Here is an 8,272-nt window from a genome sequence, read left to right as displayed (position 1 = left end):
CTGAGGTGGGAATGAGTTGCTACCTTGAATGCTGCAGTCTTTGGGGAGTAGGTTTGCTGTTAGAGTTCCAGGAATTTTACTAAGTGACAGTGAAGGAATGAGATATGGTTCCAAGTGAGTGTGATGTGTTTCTTGGAGAGGAGCTTGCAGATGATGACCTGCATCTACTGTCCTTGTCCTTTTAGTTGGTAGAGGCTGTAAGTTTTGAAGTTGTTGGCAGAGAAGACTTGCTGAGTTACTGCAGTGGATCTTGTAAATGGTGTACACTGCTGCTGCTGTGTGTCGGTGGTGGAGGGACTGAATGTTTAAGATATCTGCTTATTGAAAATGGTGAACTTTGTTAAATGTTATTAGATACTTTCATTTTCAAGTTCTTCTTTACCTGCCTGTGCATCATCCCATTCCAAGTCCGTTCTGTGTCCACATGGTAGGGGGTGATGCACAGAAGAGTGTAGAAGAACCAAGTCAGTTCAGAAGGCAATGCAAATATTATCTAATTAATGCGTAAGGAACGGTGACATGGCTGAATGCTGTTTATTTTAATGCAAGGATTTTGTAAGGATGGCAGATAAGTTGAGGGTGTGGACTAAAACATAGGGACATTGCATCATTGATATCAAGGAGACATGGTTGATGGAGACACAGGACTGGCAGTCTAATATTTCAGGATATAAAATCTTTAGGTGAGATGAAAAGGAGTGTAAAAGAGGAAGTGGTGGCTCCACATTGATCAAGGAGTCAATTACTTCTCGATTGACAACAGTCAAATGCTGTAATGAAGGATGATGTCTTAGAAAGTTCCTCAAAAGAGGCAATCTGGGTTGAACTTAAGAACAAAAAGGGAGCAATCTCTTTACTAGGAATATAGTGTAGACCTCTTAACAGTCAGGGAGAGAGAAACATACATAGGTAAATCTCAGGTGTAAAAGTAATAAGGTAATAATAGTTGGGATTTCAACTTACCCCAGTATTAACTGGGACAGAGAAAGTGTTCAAGGCCTACGGGTGGAATTCCTAAAATATGTCCAGGAGAACCTTTTGAAATTAAAACATAGTTCCCTAAGAGGGGACAGTGGACTTCGTTTTAGAGAATGAAGCCAGACATGTATTATATGTGGCAGTGGGGGAGTATTTAAGTGATACCATAATTCAGAAAGACACAAGGTAATTACGGATCAGGAAAGGATGGACAAGAAATAAAGGTTCCAAATCAGGTGAGGGCCAGTTTTTAATAAGATTAGACTGGATCTGGCCAAAGTGAACTGGGAACACCAACTTCTAAAAAAAAATCACTTCAGAACAGTGGGAGACGTTCAAAAAGGTAACAGTGAGCATACAGAGGCAACATGTTCCTATAACACGTGGGGCCAACAACTCCAGTAAATCTTGGGCGACACAGGACGTACAGAATTGGATCCAGCAAAGAAAAGAAAACGGTCGATACCAAAGGCTCAAAGTTGCAGATTGCCTCAAAGTACAGAAAATGCAGAATGTTACCTAAAAGAGAGATTAGATTAGCATAGAAGAAAGCACTAGCAGTTAACATGAAGGAAAATCCAAACATGTTTTCTAAATGTACTAGGGACAAGAGAGTAACCAGGGAAAGAGCAAGGCCCATTAGCGACCAAAGTGGCAATCTGTTATTGAAGATGGAAGACACAGCTGACCTTTTAAATGATTACTTTGTCCTTCTCTATAGTGAATACAGATGCAATGTACATATAGAAATCAGGGATGGGACTGCGACATAATTGAACAAATTAGCATTGAGTGAGAGAGGAGGTATAAACAGTTTTAGCTGGCTAGAAAGTGGATAAATCCCAGACCAGATGAGATTTATCCTAGGCTGGTGAGAGAGGCAAGGGAGGATGTTTTAGGGCTCTGGCATTACTTAGGAGTTAATTAGGAGGCCAACTCCCATTTAAATTTAAAATGCTTTGAATTATAATTTAAAAGTACGGTACTTAAAGATTTGTGTCATAGATTTTACAACTTGGAAAAAGAGACCTTTTTGCCCATTGTTTCCATGTCAGTCACTGGGCATCCATGTATTCCCATTTCCAGCACATGGCCGAAAACCCTGTATACAATGGCATTTCGGGTGTTAATCAAAATAATTTTTTCGATGTCTTGATGGATCCCTACCTCAACCACCATTTTAGCCAGTGAATTCCAGATACCCACAACCTTATGTTTGAAACAATCTTTCCTCAAATCCCCTTTAAACTACTTGCTCCTGACCTTTACACTCTGTCTCCTGATTACTGACCCCTCTAAAGGGGAGAGGTTCCTCCCTACCTGTCTTAACTACGCCCTTCAGAATTCTGTACATCTCAATGACATCCCCCTTCTGCTTTCTCTGTTCTAAGGAAAACAACTCCAGCCTATTTACTCCCTCTTCATAGCTGTATTGCTTCAACTCAGATAATATCCTGGTGACTCTCTTCTACACCATTACTAGTCTGATCACAGCCTTCCTATAGTTGGTGACCAAAACTCAAATTGTAGCTTAACCAACTATATATACAGGTCCATCTTAACTTTCTTGCTCTTGCAGTCAACACCTTGATGAAAGAGAGAAATATTTTACATGTCTTCTTTACTCCTAATTAACTTTCTGTAGCATCATTTTTTTCTGGCTCATGACCTTTAGTTTTGAAAAGGAACATCCCTCTGCAAAGATGTAAAGTTCTTAATCCTTTCGTAGATTCCTGGCTTCATGAAATGCTAAGACTTTATGCTCTGATTTACTGACCCAAATTCCTAGCAACATCGATTTCAAGTTTCCAGCTGAAACTGAAGAACATTTTATTGGAGTAGAGAGTTTCATTCATGTGATGCTATGATGTAGTTTATCTCAAAAATATTCAGCCAAACAATTTTGGAATGTTCTCATAAGTAAATGCCATCAGACACTTTTAGCAATAACTGCTGCAGCAATCTACTGGTGATCTTGATTACATTTCCTCTTTCAAGGAAGCTGCAAGCTCTTGCAACTGACAAGGATACGGTAGCAAAAGCATAACTGCATGAAAACATGATGAGCAGGCTTTAATAATTTTAAAAAATCCTTAATTTATAAAATAGTTAACCTGTGATGTCGCTCATTGCTATATATTTTAAAACACCTTTTGTATTGTCTGGAAATTAATTCTTGCCATCACCTTTTCTGTGTGCCTTCCATTTTCCTTCTCTCCTCATTGTCTATATAGATATGACAGTTCTGTGTCACATTTTTCTCTATCTCCATCTGTCTGATTTGTTGACATCCCACCTGCTTGTCCTTGTACTCTGCATGCCCAGTTATTACAATCCCTTGTTTTTGCTATGTTGTCTTTCAAGGATACTGTTGTGTTTGTGAACTCAATTGAATGGTTAGGAATAAAATGATATATCTTCTGGTATGACAAAATGCCTCTTGATGAGAACTCCTTTCTTCCTGTTACTTCTGACTTTCCACTTGGCATTTGTGGTGATGTGAATCAAGACCTCCCTCCTTCCTTTTTTCTGCAAATGGCAGCTTCTATCAATTACCTTCAAATGAATTTTTTGTTTTAGAATAGTCTTTCTTGGACGCTTCAGCAATCAAGTAGTCAAGATCTAAAAATAATGTTTGAGGGCTTAGTGAAGAAATGGATTGTAGCCATGGAGATAAAAAGCAAAGACAACATATGGAGCTGTCGTGTGAGCAGTTTGGGCAGAAGGGTGATCATAGTGGCAAAGGAGTTAGGGACCAGCCAGCAGATGGTGTGATATGACAATAAGCTTCAAAGAGGTATTCATTGGACCTGGAATCTATTTTCATAATGTGCTTGGATGACCACCAACAATTATTTGAATAAGATCAGATACATTATTGCTGACATGAAGATGAGTTTAAAAGGTACTATACAAATAATCTCAAGGCCATCTTTAAAGAGAGAATGATTTTTGCACTAATGTGAAATTTACATGTTTGTGCAAATATTTCACAATGATATGAAACATTATATAATCAATGTTTTTATTAACCAGTAAGAGACTGCATAGGAACACTCATGACAGTCAATATTTTAAAATTAATACATAGTTACACTTTACTTGCTATTGTTGTATCATTTTTAATTCCACCTGCTTAAAAAATGTGTACCTCAAAAACAGCTTTGGCTATGAAATATCTTATATTTTGTAACATTCATCAGGCTAACAGCATCCATTTATTCCTTCCTGACATCTCATCAGTGAACGCTATTATCTGGCGTTGTCGATTAGTAGCCAATGGTTACTGATATTTTTTTTATCATCTGACAGCTTTTCAACCAATAAGCCTAATATTTTATTTACAGCGCATCTTTTTAAGGGGCATAAATTAATGTTTGTCAGAAATGTGGTTATTTCATATCTGCAAAACTAAACATTCAATATTTTGCTTTCAGTACACAGGCACTATCTTTTGAGTAGAAAGTGCCTGTTTCTTTATTGCTATGAATGTTGAAATTCATAATGATCTTTAAAAAATAAATATTGTTTAGTGACGCGCAAGAAAACATTCAGAGCAGCAACAGGCGTTTTAACACAGTCATAGCTTTAATTTTAATTTATAAATACTAATATTTTTGTAATATGTTCCTAAAATATAATAAATGTTAAACATGGAAAACTAGCGTTAGACATCCTGGCAGAGAGGATATTTTATTTAGAGTTGAGATCAGTTTTTTTTGATCATATGTTTAGATTCCTCAGGCATTGGAGAATGCTTTTTCACTGGCAATTCTGTTCCTGTAAAATCAGATTGCATATGCCACAGTGTACATGAATGTTTGTTTTTTTCATGTTGTTGGAAGATGTCCTCAATAGTTTTTTGATTGGTATTTTGACATGTATCCTCAAACTAGAGAATTATGGGAATGACCTTCAGGAAGTTGTCCATGGATTGATGGCTTAAATATTAATAAATATCCCAGACTTATCAAATGAAGAATTTTCACTGCAGATACTGTGGAGCATAGACAGATACTTGGGAGTAACTGCTTGGGCAGTTATGAATAGAGCTGTTGCATATTAGCAGAAATTGTATGGAAATTATGCACATACTTTGGAGTTAGTAGCCTGCAATAAACTAAATGAAGGACTCCAGTGATGTCATTTGTCATATAAATGAATCCAAATAGTTTAGTACCATCGCTTGGAAACATGAAATTTTTATCATACCCTTGGGTCTATTTTTATCCACAGAATTTGAATTTGTGCATTTTTTTTCCGTCTCATCAGTTGTCTCCTGGTGGAACTGATCACCCGATACGTATCGTCAATTTGCTGTGATGACATTAATATGGTAGAATTGATAATTATGATATAATTGCCACAGGTTGATCAAGGAAAATGACCTCCAGTGCTTGCTGAGAATATCTGTATATAATATTAAAAGGAAATGTCAGCAAGGGTGAGCAAATATAATGGTTATTGTAGTTGGATGAAAGATGTACGAAATTCACTCAAGCTTGCAGCTCTTGACAGCTATGAGTCTTGTCACGCTAACAAAATAAATGCTGTATTCTCAGATCTTGGGAAGTTTGCTTCAGTGCTCCTGTCCAAAGTAGTGTGGTATAAATTACATCTTAAATTTCAAGTGAGAGTATCGCTTTTTTTGTGGTGCAAGATTTTGCAATCATATTTTTGATATTGTTTTGTCCATTCACTTCTGATCCTCATAGCACCAAAGCAATTTAAAGATCTTTTTTGAACAATGTAAATTATATGCTTATCTCCCAGAGCTGTTTTTTAAATACATAGTTTCTTTTTATCTCAACCGTTTCTGAAGAACATATATGCAAGTTATGACTTGAAAGTAAAGCCGGAATATGTGGCAAGTAAAAATTAGTTTAAAATGACATTTTAACTTGAAGCCACTTTAATCGAATAGCACTACTTGTGTAGTATAATCTGTTGGGTAGCTAATGGGAACAAAAACATTCAGATTTAAAATGTTCTTTGGTATTCTGATGGGCGATTTACTGTGCTAGATGTGATTTAATAGTCCAAGTAGCCTTCCTCAACCATGATACTTCCTATGTCACATTTTCAAAAAGTGAATTGTTAGTAAAATGATAGTAAAGTCATTCACACTGTTAAAGTCAATTAAACCAAAGAATATCTTAAAGTTAGCAAGGAAAGTAAAAGCTATGGATACAAAAATATTAGGAATGTATAGATTTTGTACTTACAACATTGTGACCAGGGAAAAGCATTTTGCATTTCACCAAGAAAGGAGACCCAGATCACATTGGTATAGAATGCCTTTGAGATACTGAATTATCTAAAAATTGATTGATTGAGGATGTAGTGTGGCTATACTTAGAATAATTTACTCGATCCGGATGTGATGCATCCAAGAATGTGGAGAGAACTATGGAATGCTGGGCAAAGAGGAGAAATTGCACAGGCACTCAGCATAATCTTCCAATCTTTGGCTAAACTAGTGGCAGCAGAAGGCTTAAAGAACTGAAAACTTACCCTTATTCAAAGAAGTGTGTCAAAGATATACCCAGCAACTATAGATCAATTAGTTTTGCCTTGCTCGTGTGAAAGCTTCTCGAAATGATCATTTGTGACCAGATTAATCACATGGATAAGTGTGGATTAGTAAAGAATAGAGAGGATGGATTTGTTTCAAGGAAAGCAATTTTTGATAGTGTGTTCAATGAGGTAATGGAAAAAGCTAATGAGGGTATCACCATTGATGTGGTACACGTGGACTTGCAAAAGGCATTTGATAGAGTGCTGCAAACAGGTTTGTCAGCAAAATTTAAGCCTAGAATATAAAGGGCATAGTTCCCGGAAACCAGGTTGGCTGAGAGACAGGAAACAGTAATGGTGAATGGTAGCTTTCTGGACTAGAGTATGGTATACAGTGAGATTCCTTAGGAGTTAACATAAGGATCACAGCTTTTCTTGATCTATATTCATAATCTAAAACTGGAGCCTCTAATGTCACTCTTGTAAAAGTGCACATTAGCACTGAAAAGTGGACTGCTGGTGGGGGAGGGGTGCAGCTAGGAAACTTTTAGTGTTGATTGGATCAGGTTTATACCAACAGTATGGGGTTTGATCCCTGTTCCACTGGAGGTGAATTTGGGACTTGACACTTTGCCCTACCTGTCATGTAGATTGCAGCAGTATGGGTCAGACATCCCTCCTGGCAGCTGTTTTATAAATTAGAGTATTGAATACAAAAACATGGAAGAATTACCAGATTTCCCTTAATTGGAGTATTGTATGGAATAATAAAACAAAGAACTGTGGATGTTAGCAATCTGAAATAAAAACAAAGTGCTGGAGAAAGTCAGTGGGTCTGGCAGCATCTTCGGAAAGTGAAACAAATTTAATGTTTTGAGTCCAGTGACCCTTAATCAGAGTGGAGTTATGGCTACCCCACTTGAAGGATTTGAAGGCATGAAATTTGCAAGGTTATTTTCAGGTAGGAGCGACTTCATTCCATTGATAGATTGTAGATAGATAGACAGACACTGTAAATGTTCTCATGAGAGAGAAAATTCAGAAGAAATTTCATGGAGGTGCGAAAATTCATGAAGTGTCTGAACAAAATGTCTGGAGAGAAACCATTCCCATTAATGAAAAGATGGAGAACCAGATGGCACCAGTTTAAGTTGATTGGCAAAAGACTCGGCAGCGACATGAGAAGTATTTTTATGCAGTGATTCGGTAGGATCTGGAATGCACTGCCAGAATATGTGGTGAGAGCAAATTTTATTGGGGAATTTTAAAAGAGAATTGCAAAACTATTTGAAAAGAAAACAATTGCAGGCCTGTATGGAAAAGGTGAGGGTTCAGTGGGTAAGTTGCTTTTGCAGAGAGCTGGCATGGACATGATGGGTGCTGTACAGCTGATGCTTTGATTCTATTGTACAGATGTATGTGCCAAAAGAGTCACTGTTGGTAGAAAAAGTCTAAGGTATTTTGACGGGAATATTACAACTCCATTTGCACAAGGGCAAATGTGGGTAGATTGCATGGGGAAGAGGAGATGATGTTCAAATATCACTAACTTTCCGCAGTTTTTAAAAGATTCATCCATTATCTCTTTTTATTAAAGTCGTACTTTAATGGGCTACAGACGTCAAGTGATCTTCCAGAGTTTGTCATTTGTGTAATTTGAAAATAATGATTTCTGGCTTGTCCCTATAAATGTTCACCGGTATTACAATGAACTGTATCAGAGTATGTCAACAGAGCCACTACTTAGACTGAGGTCAAGAGCTGTGGTCCAAAATGC

This window comes from Chiloscyllium punctatum, chromosome 14 (genome assembly GCF_047496795.1).
Source record: "Chiloscyllium punctatum isolate Juve2018m chromosome 14, sChiPun1.3, whole genome shotgun sequence".
NCBI lineage: Eukaryota > Metazoa > Chordata > Chondrichthyes > Orectolobiformes > Hemiscylliidae > Chiloscyllium > Chiloscyllium punctatum.
This window is presented reverse-complemented; position numbering follows the sequence as displayed.